Raw genomic sequence first — 17,511 nt, 5'->3', positions numbered from 1 at the left:
CAGTCATAAGGAGCGTCTAGAGTTCATGTGACCAGCTCTGTCATTTTGAGACCGTACGCTGCTATTCCTAAAGGGCCTGTCTTCATTTCAGTTTCTTATTACACACTGTTTACATGTACACAACATTATGTGCTTTGTCTATGCACCCAGAAAAAGCTAGAGAACACATTTCATTCTCTGCAGTTTTATGCATTTGAGGTGAAAAGTTGTAGCCAGCTTTCATAGTTTTCTACTTATTTTATGGTTTTCTAAATATCGTCAGTAGGCACTCATTATTTTCATAATAAATGGATAGTAAGATTTAAAAATTTAAATCTTGTATTGGCAGAGTTAAAAATACACATGCTGAGAGCATGTGGGGCACAATGTCTAATCATAGTACTTACGAGATGGAGGCAGGAGGATTATGGGCTGGAGTTCAGTGTATCCACATACTGCCTGGTGTATCCAGCAGTCATCTGCCTATCTATCGACATACGTACACAGGTACATAAACACTTCCAGCAAAATCAAAATCAGATCATTTTTAGGACAGTGAGTGGAACTAGAGATGATAATGACAGGTGAAGTAATCCAGCGGAGAAAAGCAGGCACTGTGTGAGGAAGGCAGGGAGAACGGACATGGGGGAGAAGCAGGACTGTTGGGGAAAAGGAAGGTGGTCGGGGCACGTATGAAAGGGCTGTGGTGGGGCATGGCATGTGAGCCAACGACATCACATGCAGGTATAAGACGCCATCCTGAAAACATTACCTTGTGTTGCTCACATGCACCAACAAAAGGGGCGTGAAACAAGAAAAGATATGTATACATGCTTAGAAGAATCTGAGGGAGTTTGGTGGCAACGATAGCAAAAATTCCCAATCTGTCTGAATTCTCACATAAAATTAGAGCACCTATATGGCAAAGCCACAGAAAATGTGTACAAGACCAGAGTTGGGTGAAGAGATGCCCACTAAACCCGAAAGAACAAGCACACACTGACAGGCATGGCATGTCAGGCCAGTGTCTGATAGAGTTGAGAACAGAAGAAAGCCAGGCACTCGGTAGATCTTCAGTGGCAGGCAGGTACCGTGTGTTGCTTATACTTTGTGTGTGTGCGTGTGCGTGTGTGTGTGTCTTTCCTACTGGGGAAACCTGGAGGCAGTGATCCCTCACCTACTCAATAGCAATGAGCTAAGACCAAGATTGTGGTTTGGAAACGATTCCTCTCATGATGGGATGTGAAGCTGAGAAGGGATGAAGCCCCTCCCCACCAGCCCAGAGGGAGACTGCCAACTTGAGAGACTCTCACTGTGAGACTTTGGGCCATAAAATTGTGGTGGATTGAAACCCATTTAAATACATTCAAATCCATGCTTTTAGAATATGAAAAGAAATCACCTTCAGGGGATGACAGAAAACCAATGCATTATCTTGAAGATCAGTGGACAAATGAAGTGAGCAAAGCATTTTCTTCGTGTCCTTGATGAACTGTGTTCCAGCCTAGTTATAAACCACTAGAAGAAGGCAAACGTGTCTTTATAAAGCATCCCAAGTGGTGACCTAAATATGCCACGTGACTGCTGGGCGTTTTCATGTTTTCTGTTGAAAACATGTAGGCCTCGTCTCTCCGTCTCTGTGTCCCTTCCTCTTCAGTCCCTTGCATATCTGGCCTGATAAGGAGACCTGGTGCTTGTCTCTTCATAAGTCTGTGGTAGGGCCGGGAGTTTGGCTTAGTGGTTAAAGTGCTTGCCTAGCATGCACAAAGACCTGGGTTCGATTCCTCGGGACCACATACATAGAAAAAAGCCAGAAGTGGTGCTGAGGCTCAAGTGGTAGAACTCTAGCCTTGAGAAAGTCCAAGGACAGTGCTCAGGCCCTGAGCTCAAGCCCAGGACTGGCAAAAAAAAAAAAAATAAGTCTATGGTAGACGCGAACCGTGCAGAAACCCAGTCCCACACCCTAAGTGTAGACCACTGGTTCCAATCTCTCCATCCATCTTTGGGCCAGTTTGAGGTGCCAGTCATGCTCACCTCCCCAACTCCCCTGACACCAGGGGTGTTTCCCCACCCTCTTGGGGGAGGTGGCCTGTGAGTCTTGACTAGTCAGCCTGGAGGGGAAACCCCTCCATTCTGTGTCCGACAAAAATGCTAAGTATAGAAGTTTCCATCTTGTAGACGTGATGGGTGAAGCTGTTTCTCCTTTTGTAACCTCCAGTTAAAAACTGTACCCAGGCATTTTCCCAAAGCCTGCTGATACCATCAGAGGAAACTCACACTGTGTGCCTGCTGTTTACTTGACCTATGTGCACCTTATGGTGTAATGTGAAGTAATCACTTCAGCAAAGCTAGTGAACATATCCACCATCTCAGGTAGTTAGTGTTACTGATTTATTTCTGTTCCGCCCTCTGCCATCATATTGTATCATCACAGGTACAATAAAGCATTGGTAACTGTAACCACATTGGTGTGTGGCACATCTCCAGAACTTTGCCAGTGATCACATACATTTATTTAGTGAGATCCTGAGCATAAAATGGCCTGATGTAGCATTAGGTCGAGTGTGGTTCTGATTCTGGAAAGATGTGGTGTAGATACAGGCTCATGCTGGAAGGAGCATGCTTCCCAGTGTGTACAGAACCAGGAGCGGGGCAGGGAAAGCCTCAGCAAAACATTGCTCCCATACCAGCAATATTCTGAATATTACGAATGGCTGGAAGGGCAGAAAGAGAGTGCACAAGCCACATGAAGGGGCAAGCCCCCAATCCAGGCTGAATCTTCCTTCTGATTGTGCCTGAGATGCTACCCCCAACAAACTAGAAGACTCTGACAGAGTGTACATACCTTGTGTAGTTTCCATCAAAAAAATCCCAATCGCCTCCCCCAGCCTCTCCCTGCCCACTCCACCCCCATAAGTGAGGGCATGACTGACTGCTCTGGTAATCATACATTGCCAGTGGAAGTACATATTGGTAACTATTTTTTTTTGAAAAAACATTTGGCAATACACTTTACGAAGCTTAAAATGTGTAAAGTTCTTTGTTAACTATCTTGTAGGAATCAAGGCTAAGCAGTGCTTTGAGACATGTTAAAATATATACAGACAAAGATCTTTAATGTAGTATCACTTAAAGTAATTGGAAAGGGAAGACATAATATCTAAAAGTAAAAAAAAATGGGTGATTACTTGTCACAAAAGATGACTTTTGAAAGCGACATTTCCAGCATTCGTGCTTGAGATACGTGCTCTAGGATGAAGTTTATTTTAAAAAAGAATGAATGAATGCTAGCAATGATTATATATGTGATTGTGGAAAAGCTGGGACACAATTATCCAAACAACTTGTGCTCTTGAACATGGCTGTGAGTAGCGACTGCTATCAGAAACCAGACTGAAAAGTGAGAGCAGAGAGAACGCATCAGCAAGGCGGCCCACTCTGTACACTGGCCTGCAGCTCACGGTGGGCCACGTCTGTGAAGCTCACTCCTTGGCATCTCTCTCCACGAGTGGACCGAGGCGTCTTCACATTCCTTTAGAGGAGTGATCATAGGAAGTGCTCTCCCTCCCTCCAGTACTAGAGTGGTACTTCAGGACGTAGGTACTGTCCCTCAGCTTTTTTGCTTTAGGCTGACACCCTTTCCCACTTGAGCCACAGTTCTGCTTCTGGCTTTTTGGTTGTTAACTAGAGAGGAGAGTCTCATGGACTTTCCTGCCCAGGCTAGCTTTGAACCTCAGTCCTCAGATCTGTCTCCTGAGTAGCTAGGATTACAGATAGAAGCTACCAGCGATGGCTTCCATCCCTTCTTTACACACACACACACACACACACACACACACACACACACACACACACACACACAATGCACTTCTGCTGCTTTTCCAGCTTCTGAATAGTTAGTATTACAAATATAAGCCACCAGCCATGGCTCCCATACTTCCTTTACACACACACACACACAATGCACTTCTGCTGCTTCTCCAGCTTCTGAGTAGTTAGTATTACAAATATAAGCCACCAGCAATGGCTCCCATACTTCCTTTACACATACACACACGCACACGCACAATGTATTTCTGCTGTTGCTTCTCCAGATTCTTCTGCATCATCAATCTCATGTGATTGATTCCCAGACCCCCTGGGATACAAAAGTTACAACTTTCCATGCCACAACATGTGACACTCATGGGAATTTTAGTCTCTGCCTGCACATTGGAGAGAGCTGAGTTTAGGCCTGCCTTGTTCCCTGCTAAAGCCCTGGCTCCTGGCCCAGAGTCTGGCACAGAGAAACCATCTGATTAATAACAGCTGAATGAGTGAACAAATGTTTCTGTAATAGATGAGCTGCAAGGGACCGAGTTCTTTAGTGCTCAGCCTTCTTCCCGCAATAAGGTAGACTAAAATGGTTTCTAGTGAAGACTGCTCTGCTTGCACTGACTGACTGGCAGACTGGTACCAATGTGCAGGAAACTTCCCACTTAGTGTTAACACCGCCTACTATGTGTGGATCCTAGAAGCATGGCGCTTGCTCTCAGTTCATATTCTTTTACTTAAAGCAAGTTTTGTTTTGTTTTTTTTTCAATCTCTTGGCTGCTTAGCTGGGCATCAAGTTTTCTATTTTCCACAACTCCCATATACAGTGTGAATGTGTGTGCACACTCATGGATACTAATACCAAGGCCGGAACTGAGGGCCCGTTGCTTAGCTGGCTTGCTTACAGCTGATACTCTACCCCTGAGCCGCACTTCCCGTCTGGCCCCCTGTCGGTTCACTGGAGATGGAGTCTTGCAAACCATGCTGCTCAGACTGGCTTGGAATCATGAGTCCCTGATGCTAGCCTCCTGAGTGGCAAGGATGATAGACGCTGACGCCCTGATCTCACATGCCCTCTTACAGATCAAATCTGGAAATAAGAGACAAATGATACCTCCAAGTGTCCCTGGTATTACCAAGAATAGAATATCTCCAGCAGGTAGTGAGTCCCACAGTGGAAAGCCTGGAAAGTTCCCGAATATTCCAGCTGGCTACTCTGCCTCATTTGGAAAGGAAATAAGGAAGCTCTTCGATCAGATTCTTTAATACAGTCTTTAGCAAAGGCAAAACCATGACACTAGAAAGGAGAACTGGCTTTTTCTACCTTTACTTCCTGCTAAAAATTCTTGAAAAGGCTGAGAAGGGAAATGGATCTAAGAATCAGGAAGGAGTTTTTTTTTTTTTTTCTTTCAGATTTTTTGTGAACTTTTACCATAAGGGAGACATGTTGCTGGATGGTGAAGAGAAATAAACTGTTAGTAAACATACTGGTGGGAATAAAGCTTAGCCAAATGAAGCAAACAACTAAGCTGTTGTCAACTTGACTACTTCCTCTGTGACTATGACTTACATACAACGCTTTCATTTAATCATGGATACTAAAGTGTAGAATTTAGCGGACTATTTCTGTCCTGAATTTTTAACTACCTAGGAGAAATGGAGAATGAAATATTTCCTAAATTAGATTCAAACCAGAAAGTAAAGATTCTAAGATTAAAAAATAGCAAAAAAGAATTGATTGTTAATGAATTTCTAACCAGAAAACAGCGATAAAAAATATTACAAGGTACTGCAAGATTTATGTAGATACTGACGTTTTAAAATAATTTTACATCAAAACAAATATCTATGCACTTAATTCTGGGGGGAAAATCGATTCTTGCCTGTTGTCTGTAAGTTGAAAACTGATCTTTTCTGTTCTATTTTACGAATCAAAAGGGTAAAAACTTCACTATGTCTTCCGCCTGGTCTTCCAGGATGCCGCTCGTCCGTGATCTCGCATTCTGACTGGCACAGTTATGTTAGACAGAAGCTCGAGTTACATGACTGATCTTTCCAGTAGATCCCCAGTGCTGTTTAATTTACTGTGGATGGAAGCACCCCAGCTTAAACCAGTTCCTGTTAAGAGAACTGTTGTAAAAGCAAAAGGATTTGCCTGTCTATTACGATGAGAGAAAACACTCCTGAAAGCGAAGCTTGCCCTAATCTTGCACCAGTAACTCATGTGCTCCCATAATGATTTGCAATAAATCTCCTTAAGTCCTTCTTGTGTCTCCCTTTTAATCCTCGGTTCCTTCCTTCAGTATAAAGCCGGGGAAGGCACAAATCCCTCTCTCTCTCATTAATTGAAGCCCACAGCCCGAGGATGGGAGGTCAGTGTCTAATAGAGGGATGCATCTTCGTAGCCTCCAGATGTGGGAAATGAGTGCTGGGGGCTTTGGCACTCCTAGTTCTCCACAAAACCCTGTCTAGACAGGGGGGATGTATTCTGAGCTGTGCAGAATTGGATCAAATTCAATCATACCATGAAGGATATTGGTTTTTTTTAAACATGGTAATACACCCCTTGGTACAATTAATATACACTAAAAATCAATGCACACCAGGGAAATAAAACAGAAGGAAGGGCAAGTAACAGTAAATAAAGATGAGATGTGGTCTACGTAGTTTATCTGCATATGTAAAACTGTTCTAGAAAGGGAATTGAATGATCTTGAGATCATGTACAGCGTGCATGGAAATGCCACTGTGAACTCATGCCCTTGTACACCTAGTGTGTGGGCTAGGGGAAAATCACAGCCAAGAATCTCCACTGTGAGAAATCTGAGCCTATCTGTGAGCATTGGAATTTGGCTCCCATTCCAGTTGGGGCAGAGAATTCTTTTTACTGAGACTTGAACTCAGGGCCTCTCACTCCTGCTTGGCTCTTTCACTCGAGGCTTGCATTCCCCTACTTGAGCCATGCCTCCACTTCCAGCTTTTTGCCGGTTAATTGGAGGTAAGATTTTCGGATTTCTCCAAAAGGCCTTCCTCAGGCCCCTTTCACTCCAGATCAGCTCCCCGTGGAGGGCACACGGGGCAGGAGGAGGAGGGGTCAGCAAGCAAATCGTGGGAGATGGGCTTTGTATGGAAAGGTAATTCAAGAGTAGCCTGATGGATTTATTATTTCCTCCATCTATGATGCCAGTAAATAACAAAGCATTGCCTGCAGCAAACATTTCCTTCAGAACATGCAATTTATTCCGAATACAAACGGTTGTGCCTTGCTAAAGAAGACACATAGCCATCCCCAGGAATAGGCCTGTACTTGTTTATTAGCCTTGGGATTGAACAGGGTGTTTTTGGTACAGAAAGCAAGACACCATGGTATTTGCCGACTGCAGAGTATAGAAAATTTTCTTCTGCTCTCTCTAATTTCTGTCACCCCATCCTGGAAGACCTACAGTTGCCTACTCTGCTACTAAACCATGACTTCCAATCACGCCCCCCCATTTCTCATTCACCTCATCCTAAAGTAATACCACCATCTTGCTTTCTTTGTTTGCCAATCTCATTTGACTTTTAGAGTTGTGCTTGTGTAGGGTCAACATAGGTAAAACCAAATACCAGACATAGAATGAAAATACAACTCCTTACACCCAGCCATCTCTGTTCTCCTCTGCAAAGACTTTGTTTTCTGTTTCCTTTGAATTGTTTTTCCAGAAATAATGGTCTGTGCCACAGATAATAGTCTACACAACATTTTTTGTTTTTGTTTTTCTGCACAACATTCTACCTCCTTTATCTACTCGGCATGTATCTTAGAGATTTTCTCCATCTCAGATATCTAGGTCTACTTCATCTACTCAGGTGTCCCTCTTGAGCGAGTCCTAGCCTCACGAGGAGAAGAGACCGTGACTGGCTTGAATCAATGAGGCGGCTCAACCTTACCTTGCCCACACAGCATCAGAGAGGAAGCCTGGCGGCTCCTCTGTGGCCCCGAGCTCTGGCACCCTGCTAGCACTTCCTGGGAGTGGTGACCTGAGGCATTCAGTGCTGTGTCACACTCGGCTCTTTCCTGGTAAAAGTCAAAATTTGTGGGGAGAAAATTAACCAGGAGCTGGTGGCTCCCACCTGCAATCCTAAACTCAGGAGGCTGAGATCTGAGGATCACAGTTTGAAGCTAGCCCAGGTCTCTCATCTCCAGTTAACCACAAGAAAGTGGAAGTGGAGCTGTGGCTCACGTGGTAGAGCACTAGCCTGGAGCAAGAAGAGCTCAGGGAGCCCAAGCCTCCCGATGGATCGGAGAAAGCAAATACTTCCATTCAGGGCACCTGTTCTGCCTTGAACAGGGTCCTGGAAAGCTTCCCTTTCATATAGAAGAATACATCTAACTCAAAAGGCCTCTAGGAACAAAAGCAATTTCATTTTTATACATATACTTAGTTCTTTTATTCCTGGCTACTCTAATCAGGACCATAACTATTCATAACTAGCAGAAATATTTGAACCACCACCACCACCAACAACAATAACAATAACAATATTCTTTCAGCAGTAGTGGGCCAAGTATATCACATCTCCTCCATTTTTTAATGTGGTAGAACACCAGCCCCGAGAAAGCTCAAGAACAGAGCCCAGGTCCTGAGTTCAAACCCAAGGACTGCCAATTTTTAAAAAAAAAACAAAACATTCCCATTAACACAATATGTATTATCCTGTAAAGAAATTTTCCAGACATATGATTCGAAAATGTACTTTCTTAGGCCACTCCAGAAAGTTTATCTCAGTTAGTGATATTTTTTTAAAAAGTGAAGACCTCTGCTATTAATGTTTCTAAGATCATCATTTTCTTGTAAAACTCCCTGTAGGCCATAATTACTTCCCTGACATTGCAATATAACATGGCTGTTTCCTTTCATCTGAACGACATATGCTTCAATATCGGACCATTCACGCCGTTGTAACAAGAGACAGAAAGAAATTACTTTGGCCACTCTCCTGAGGTGTCAGTCTAGCTGCTGTCATTTCCTGCCCTGGTTAGGAGAAATCTCTTCACTGAGCAGGGAATCTGTCCCTGGAAGCTTATCTGTCTGTTGTAACATGATGAAATATGAACGCTATTACACACGATGTTTTCATCTACTGATTGGCTTGGCTTTTCGTCCTCAATGATAATGACAAATACAAATTCTCAGTGACTTACCAACCACAGAAACAGGGACTTAACCATCAATCATCTCCTAAAAGGCCCCAAATGTAACTTGAAACTAGAAAGAGAAATTGGGCCAATGCAGAAATTTCCCATGGTGCTTGTGGGGCTGTCAGTTACAGCTTTATATCTGCATTTAATGGCTCCCTGTACGTAAAAACCTGCAGCCGGCTCATGGAACAAGGCCGAGTGGGCCAAGTCCAGTGAGCTTCCCTTCCATCCCCACAAAGCCTTTTCTTTTCCAGGCAGTTGTAGCTTGTACTTTGTTAGGAATTAATTTGAGACTGCTGTAGGAGATTCACTCTGTGCTATTATAATGTCAAATAAAGAGGTCACTGAGCCTACTAGTTAAATTTTCAGTCATCGAAGAAGAGGCTATTTTACCTTTTTTTCTTTTCTATTTGGTGGTGTTGGGGATTGAATCTAGGGTCCCTTTGGATTGTATTGTGTATGTATATATATATATATATGTATATTGTATTATATAATGTAATGCATGTGTGTGTATGTGTGTGTGTGTGTGATATAGGATATATATAGAATGCAGACATATATAGGATCTCACTAATTTCATTTGGGTTGGCTTCCAGTTCAAAGTGTGTCTGCCTCTGCCTCCTGAGCAGTTTGGATTACAGGAAGTTGCCACCCTATCTGTTCTGGGTCCTTTTATTTCTAATGATGTCCCAAGGGTTTCATTTATGCCAGGGACAATACTTTAGATCCTGGCATCTCCATAGTTAAAAACACAATTTTTCTCTTCATGTATGTATTGGAGAAGGACTACAAAAGTTGAATTAGGAAATTAAAAAAGATGGGGCTGGGATGTAGCTCAGTGGCAAAGCGCTTGTCTAGCAAGTGCAACGTCCTGGATTCGATCCCCAGTACCAAAATAAATAAAGACATGGAAGTGGCTTTGTGGCTCAAGTGGTAGAGCACTAACCTTGAGATGAAGAGCTCAGGGACAGCGCCCAGGCTGAGTTCAAGCCCACGACTAGGGAGAAAAAAAAAAAAAGATGTTGAGCATTTCTTCATGTGTCTCATGGCCATTTTTACTTCTGAGAAGATGCTTTTTAGCTCATTAGCTCGTTTATTAACTGGATTGTTGGTTTTTGAGGACTTAAGAATTAAGTGTGAGGAAAGGCTCGGGAGGGAATGGACGGATCAGAATGGTGAACGGAGTGATAGTAATTCAAGATATATTCATAAACTGCTTCGTCAAATGGCAACTTCTTGGTATAACTACTTAAAGATGATATTAATAGAAAAAGAAAATGCTACCGAAATTTTGCAAAGAAATTAAGAAGACAGCTAGAAGCAATGGCCAAAGTCTGTAACCTTTGCTCATTGGTGGAGATCAGAGGCTAACAGTGAAGAGGCCAGTCTGGGCGAGCAGTTTGCGGTACTCCGCCTGGATTCCAGGCGAGACACAGTGGTGCGCAGCTGTCACCCCAGGGCCAAAAGAAAGCACAAGTGCAAGGTCGGGGAGGGAGGATGGGAAGAGAAGCTGTGCAGTCCAGAAAGTTAAAAAAAAAAGTGGGCAGAAGTGGGGAGGAATGAGAACTTTGAAGAAAGCAAGCAAGGACCGTGCTATATACCTGTTAGCTTATGGCCTTTGGAGATATTAAATGAGGTTTTGCAGGAGACCTTTGGCTGGTTCCAGAAAAGCCCTGTAGAAGGCCAAGTTGCAATTCAATTTTGTGTTGCTCAAATGTTTCTAAATTTCACTGTTCTAAGGAGTTTTCCTTTTAACCGTCTTCCAGAAATAGGATTCAAGTGGAGCTTCAGTGGAGCCAGGAGCATCTGGAACCAGGGGCAGCGTCGGTGGCGCTCCCGGCTGCCCTGCTGCGTCTCGGGACGGGGTGAGTCCTCTCTTGGATTCTGAAGGCATGTGCATTTGTGGCTTGAGCTGTCTGGGCTGGTTGGAATGATTTTGGTCAAGTCTTGGGTGTCTTTTGGGTCAGACAAATTAGACTGGGTTTCTGCAGTGACTTTAGGTCTTGGATCAGGCCAGGCATAAACAAAAGGAAAATGAAAGAACTGACTGGCTTTAGTGGAGGACGAGGTTGCTAAGGGATGAAAATAAAGGTTCACGATGCTTCGCCCGCGCCCAGGGAGTGTAGAGTTCCACTTCCTGGGTGGTGCTGGGGGAGTCTGTCCTGAGAGAGCAGACGATCCCTTTGGGGTTTGTGAGATTTGCTTGTTTAGATGGAATGCCATCGTTTGGACTCTTCGCCTGTCACTCAAACTTGGTTTAAAGTGGTCTACAAATAGCCTGGGAAGTAAATGGCAAGAATATCTTCAACTTAAAGTAGCCAGTGACGTTTGGTACAGTATATTTCCTATTTCCTGGACTCCTTTAATGGCTCTTTCTATGTAATGAGCAAGTCAAGTACAATGGGGAAAACGCATACTTAAACTGGGTGAAAGTAGATGGGACAAATGTTGGCGAATGAACTAGTTCAGAATCTCTTTATACCGGGGAGTCATGTTGCAGTGAACTAAGTGAATTAATATTTATGAAATATCTGAGTAACGTTAAAGTCCTATGCCATATTCTTTAGTTATTCTGATTGTGTTTGAGTTGAAGAAGGGTCTGAAGACAAGATACGTGGTTCTGGCTAGCGGGAGGGATCCTCTTTGGGTTTATTGACTGGGGAAGGCAACTAGAAATTTTTCTGAGCAGGAAAAACAGCTATTCACTGCTATCGCCATGAAACCAGAATATCTTGATTTGTTGGCAAATGCAGCTTAATGCAATGCATTTATTTTACGGATGTTTTACTGTCTACTTCTAACACTTTGCACTGGGGCCAGGATTATGATGACAAAATAGAGTCCTCCTCTTATGGAGTTCATAGAAGGAACAGTGCATGCACAGCGCAAATAGAAAAATAGAAAGCAGTGGTGATGACATCAGGTTCAGTGGAGGAAAAGAATGTGCAGGTACTGTTAGCTCTGTTAACTATCTGCAAGTAGATGGATGGTTGAGCGGAACTTGGATCAGCCATTTCGTTCCCCTTTATCTAATAGTAAACATAGAGCTGGACTCACTGTTCAGTGTTTCTAATAAATAAAATTATGCCAGTGGAACATATTTCTCTATAGTATAGAGAATATGGATATATTTGGGTCTATTCCATAATTCGGAAAAATGACCAAATGGTTCTCATTTATAAAATGTGGATATGAAACTATTCCAGGTTGCTTGCTTCCTAGGTTGTCACAGAACTTAAGATTATTAAAAGTTAAAAATTCTGTTTCATGGAGATTGCAGCCAGACATGATCCCTTCTGTGCAAGTAAAGGAAAATACATTTTTGGTGGCTGGAGCACTTGGGCATGAGATATGCTCTTAAGGGAAAAAGTAACTTCCTCACCAAAGTAAAATGGCTTCCGCTTCCAAAAGGGGAAAAGAAAAGTATGGGACAAATAATTGAAGAGATAGAAGAAGAGCATAGAGCACTTCCAAGAGGTAAATCTTCTCAAAGGAGTTTGTGATGTAGTTGGAGAATGTTAATGAAATCAGAAGCTGTCATATAGAGTTGAACATTGATTTCCAAGATATAACCATGTAAAATGAAAACTGGATCCCTATAATCAAACCAGGTTTTTTGGAGAAATTAGGTCTGCTCTTAACAGAAAATAGCTTTTTAATGGATCTTTTATTTAGGGAAACGGTGTCTTCATTATCGAAGAGTTAGGATTTTTCCTCTAGTGATTTGATTTTCTTCATTTGCTTTTACAGTCAGTCTCTTGGTTACCATGTTGGTTAAATGAGTGACTGTTCCCCAGTGATATTTCATTTACTTATTTTACTTTATGTTGTTTTTTTGTTGTTGTTGATGGTGGGCTTGAACTCAGGGCCTGGGCTCTATCCTTGAGCCTCTTTGTGCTCAAGGCTAGCACTTTATCTCTTGAGCCACAGTGCCACTTCTAGTTTTTGAGAGGCTAATTGGAGATAAGAGTCTCACAGGTGGGGCTGGGAGTTTGGCCTAGTAGTAGAGTGCTTGCCTAGCATGCACAAAGATGATTCCTAGGTACCACATATATATATATAAAAAAAGATGGAAGTGGTAATGTGGCTCAAGTGGTAGGGCTCTAGCCTTGAGAAAGCCCAAGGACAACCCTGAGTTCAAGCCCAGGACTAGCCAAAAAAAAAAAAAAAAAAAAAAAAGAATCTCACAGGGACTTTTCTGCCCTGGCTGACTTCAAACTGCGATCCTTAGGTCTCAGCCTCCTGAGTAGTTAGGATTACAGGCACGAGCCATTGGCACCTGGCAGAGGCAGAGTCTTACTATGTAGTACAGGCTGATTTCCAGGAGCACATGGAGATCCTGCCTTGGAACTCCTGAGTGCTGGGATGCAAGCAGGACCCACCACACAGGAATGCTGTCATTTGACCAGGACTTCATGTTTGGTAGACTTCCCAAAATCAAGTTCTAAGCTAATTCTTACGATTTGGAAATAACTTTGGAATATTTCTGAAGCCCTGAGTCTCCCAAAAGGGCTTGTTGATATTTCGGAAAGTCTTACCATCAACAAGGCTGGTTCACATTTGCAAGTCACATTTGCAAGAGTTCATGCATTTGAGCATGTCTTCCAAGGGATAGAAATCCATAGAGTCCGATGGTGGTGGTGGAACTGTCACCAGTCATAATTCTACTTATGAAGGTGTCATATCCAGCAGAAGCAACTGTTTCTTGTGATGAACTCTCAGAAGATGTTTAATCATGGCTGTTACAGTTTTATTCTTCTATGGAAGTTAATTGTTCAGTCTCACCTTGGAGGTGACAGATGAAAAGGACTGACACCGGATTTTGATTTTGCATATAGAAAAGCACATTACATTTCAGAGACTTGGTTATAAGAAAATGAGCAGACAGGTTGGAAATGCACGCACTTCTCCCCTGACTTGTACGCCAGTTGTCCAGTTGGTTTATGAGGAGCAGAAGCTGAACCCTTGGCTTCGTTGTCCTAGCAGTCACAGTGGCATTCTCTCCGACTGCTGTGTTCTTTGGCTTGCATACCTCCTCCACACCGCTGTCTGCTGAGTGCTGATGCGCTCTTGGACTGACACACGAGCTTAGACCTGGTCGGAGGACATCATGACCGATGGAGATTGCCTGGAGCTGGGCATCCAGAATGGTCATGACAGCACATGGTGGTGTTGCTGAGTGCTGGCCAAGCCTTTGGTGAGCGTGTACTGGGGTAGGGGTGTGCTGTTAGGAGACTGTGTGTTTGGACTGGCTGTTTGCTCTTGGCCCAGCCAAACCAGTATGGAGTCTAATCCTAGTGTTGAACTTCGGTCCAGTGGCCAATTAACAAACAAGTTAACCTGTACTCATTTGGCTGGTTATTTTCTATTCCTCACTTTGTTTTTCTCTGAAAGTTCTGTCTGATTGCTGCTTTGGACTTCTTAGAAACTGCTCTGGGAGTCTGAACTGTCTGATTTGCAATTTGTTTTTATTTTGTTTTGCTCATATAAACTCTCAATTGATGGAAGGAACTGTTCTTTTTGCCTCATTATCATGACTTTAACTGCCAGAAATACCCAAATTTCAGCCACTTGATTTGGGGGTTTGAATTCAGGGCCACATCTCCAGCCCCTTGCATTTTATTTTTCAGATGAGGTCTCATGCTTTAACCCAGCCCTACTTCTACTTCTCCAACAGCTGGGCTCGTAGGCCTGTCCCACTGCATCTCGCCCTAGCTTTTGATGTAACACATAACTAACTGCTGCATAGCCTTTGGACTCCCCACACATGGGCCTTGGTGCAACAGACCGAATGACCCTTCTGCTTAGGGCTCTGTGGAATAATGGCCTCAAAGGCAATAACTCTGTGTTCACAGCTTGTCATGCTTCAAAAACCCCACAGTGTTCTAACACTTCTGAAAAAATAAACAGTATGTAGAATCTTTACAATTTGTCTGCTTAAAAGAAGAGAATATATAGGAATGATGAGACAGGAGCATGACCTTGGAAATGTTCTTCAGTTAGTATCAGTGTTATTATGTTGGTATTTGATAAGTTTCCCTATACTTAAAGAAAGGATTTTATTGTCGTGGGTCCTTTGGAATTTTCTCTGTCCTTAAATTTGCTTGATAAGGAAGCTTTTGACTGTGTTTGAAAAGAAAATTGATTGGGGTCTATTTCTTTCGAATTAAGTCATACAACTCATCCATCCATTCACCATATGTATTTTTTAAAGCTATGCTACCTCAGAAAGTCAAGAATGTCAAATACAGGCAGAATATTCCTAAGCTTGAGAGATCACACTTGGAGCTCAATGTGCTAATGCTGGTCTGATCAGAGGACAGGTCCATGCACGACTGAGATATTTTATATGAACACAGACAAACTAGCATGAGAATTGCCTTTTTGTCCTCAAGCATTACTGTGTCATTTTTTAGAATATTTTTGATCATCTTTGGTTGTAAAAAGAAGTTACTCTTGAGCAAATCAGTTTGTAAGTACAAAGCCTCTTGCTCGATGCCATCCCTCAGTTGAGAATTGCCCTTTGACTATTACAGAGAAGGAATAGATAGGTGAGTGGGTCTCGACTCATAGTCTGGACTGGCTTCTAACTTGCAGTCCTCCTCCTTCAGCCTGGTGGGTGCTGGGACTGTAGACGTGGACCGCCAGTTCTGACTCGCGGTTTTCTCTTGTCTCCAGAGCCAAGGTTCTTTCATCTGTGGGAACAGGTAGAAAACCATGACAGCTGAGAAGTTGCGCAGAGCTAGGGTCCTCCCAGGACGCCCTTCTCTGGGGCCTGGCATGGGATTGTTAACCGTTCTTGAGGCATATATATGTGATTATATAACATGATCATGGTTCTGTAACTGCGATTATATTTATATGGAAATGATAACATATGCAGTATATTTATATAATATATACGATCTTATATGTGTATAAAATCACATTTTACTTACCCATTCTTTGGAGGTTGGGTGCCTGGGCTGTTTGGCTGTTGTGAATAGTGCTGTATTAGCGTGGGTATATGTCTGCCACTCATAAGTTAACTGCTTGAAATAGACACGTGCTCTGTGGTGGTCTGGCAGGGTCCTCAGGTGGATAATGAACCTCTTGTGACTTCACAGTTTACAATCCCACCAAAGGCATACGAGATCTTCTTTTCCCACGTGATTGTTGTTTTGAAAGTGGGGCACTCTTGTGACCATGTCTGTACTTAATGTTGTCAGCTGAGATTTGTGTTGGGTGTGGCTGAATGTTATGCCTTCCATGGAGTGTTTTCCATTTCTTGGATTAGTAAAAAGTACTAAAGTTAAAAAATTTATAAACTGGGCTGGGAGTTTGGCCTAGTGGTTAAAGTGCTTGCCTAGCATGCATGAAGACCCGGGTTCGATTCCTCGGTACCACATACATAGAAAAAAGCCAGAAGTGGTGCTGAGGCTCAAGTGGTAGAGCTCTAGCCTTGAGAAAAAAGTCCAAGGACAGTGCTCAGGCCCTGAGCTCAAGCCCAGGACTGGCAAAAAAAAAAATTTATAAACTATGCTAGGCGCTGGTGGTTCCTGCTTATAATTCTAACTACTCAGGAGGCTAAGATCTGAGGACTTTTGTCCAAAGTTTTAGATCTGAGAGACTGTTTAATTAACCAGTAAAGAAAGTCATAAATGGAGAGGTGGCTCAAGTGGTAGAGAGCTGGCTTGGAGTGAAAGGGAGCCCAAGATGGTCCTGCAGTATTAACATACACATATTCTCCCTCCCCCTCCTCCCCCTCCCTCCCCCTTCTCTCTCTCTCTCTCTCTCTCTCTCTCTCACACACACACATACACCAAAGCTTTACTTTTCTTAATCCCTAATCTCAACCAATGAACTATAACCCATTTAGTTATGTTTACTATAAAGCCAGAAAATTGTTCTATTTCTTGATTAACATAACTCATTACAAAACTTGCAGATTAAGTTCTTTATATTTTAAATTTTAATCACCTCTACAAGGATCTAATTTTTTTCTAGACACTGGTATAGGCAAACTCACAAAGCATAATTTTCTTAAACCCTCTAACATGATTTTCAAAACTTAATGAGCCTCAAATTTCAGAAGGAATGGGTCAGGCTTATCAAAATTACAGTGTTTCTACAAATGCAATCAAATTATCTAGACAGTTCAAATTAAAATAGTAACTGTGTCATTAAATGAACATGTAAGCGCAATAGTGAGCGTATGAGCCGAGGTGAGCCACTGACCGCCATCTCAAACCACCGTCTCTCTGCCAGTGGACCTCAGAGTGAAAGGCGGCCAAGGCATGCATCTGCCACCAGCAGTCTCACAGAGCTGGGAGGGGGGGGCGCAACCCTCAGACCAGACTCAGTATTTCTTTGAAATGCTGTCTGTCCCACAACGTGGCAGAAGCTGGGAACCACTGCCATAAATAGCTAGATAACAAGTTATTGTGGTTATAGAGTGTGGTTAAAGCCAAAAGCAAAGTATTGAAATCATGGGTATATTTTACATCCTGTTACCGGCTCTGGGCTCCTTTCCAGATTTCCCTGGGTACAAAGAT

At 42.9% G+C, this 17,511-nt stretch overlaps 1 long non-coding RNA gene across 2 annotated transcripts in view; it reads left to right on the top strand.

Annotated features, from left to right (window-relative positions):
* The window catches only part of LOC150041827 (uncharacterized), a 224,232-nt gene that overhangs the window by 51,550 nt on the left and 155,171 nt on the right, over positions 1 to 17,511 (top strand). For both annotated transcript variants that reach the window (XR_016533704.1, XR_016533705.1), the window contains exon 3: positions 10,744 to 10,842. This is a non-coding gene — a long non-coding RNA (uncharacterized LOC150041827). The remainder of the gene's footprint in view (positions 1 to 10,743; positions 10,843 to 17,511) is intronic.

Source organism: Megascapheus bottae, chromosome 38 (assembly GCF_031878675.1).
Source record: "Megascapheus bottae isolate mThoBot1 chromosome 38, mThoBot2.hap1, whole genome shotgun sequence".
In the NCBI taxonomy this organism is placed as follows: Eukaryota; Metazoa; Chordata; class Mammalia; order Rodentia; family Geomyidae; genus Megascapheus; species Megascapheus bottae.
Note: the sequence above shows the minus strand (reverse complement) of the source record. Positions and strands in the feature narration are given on the sequence as shown.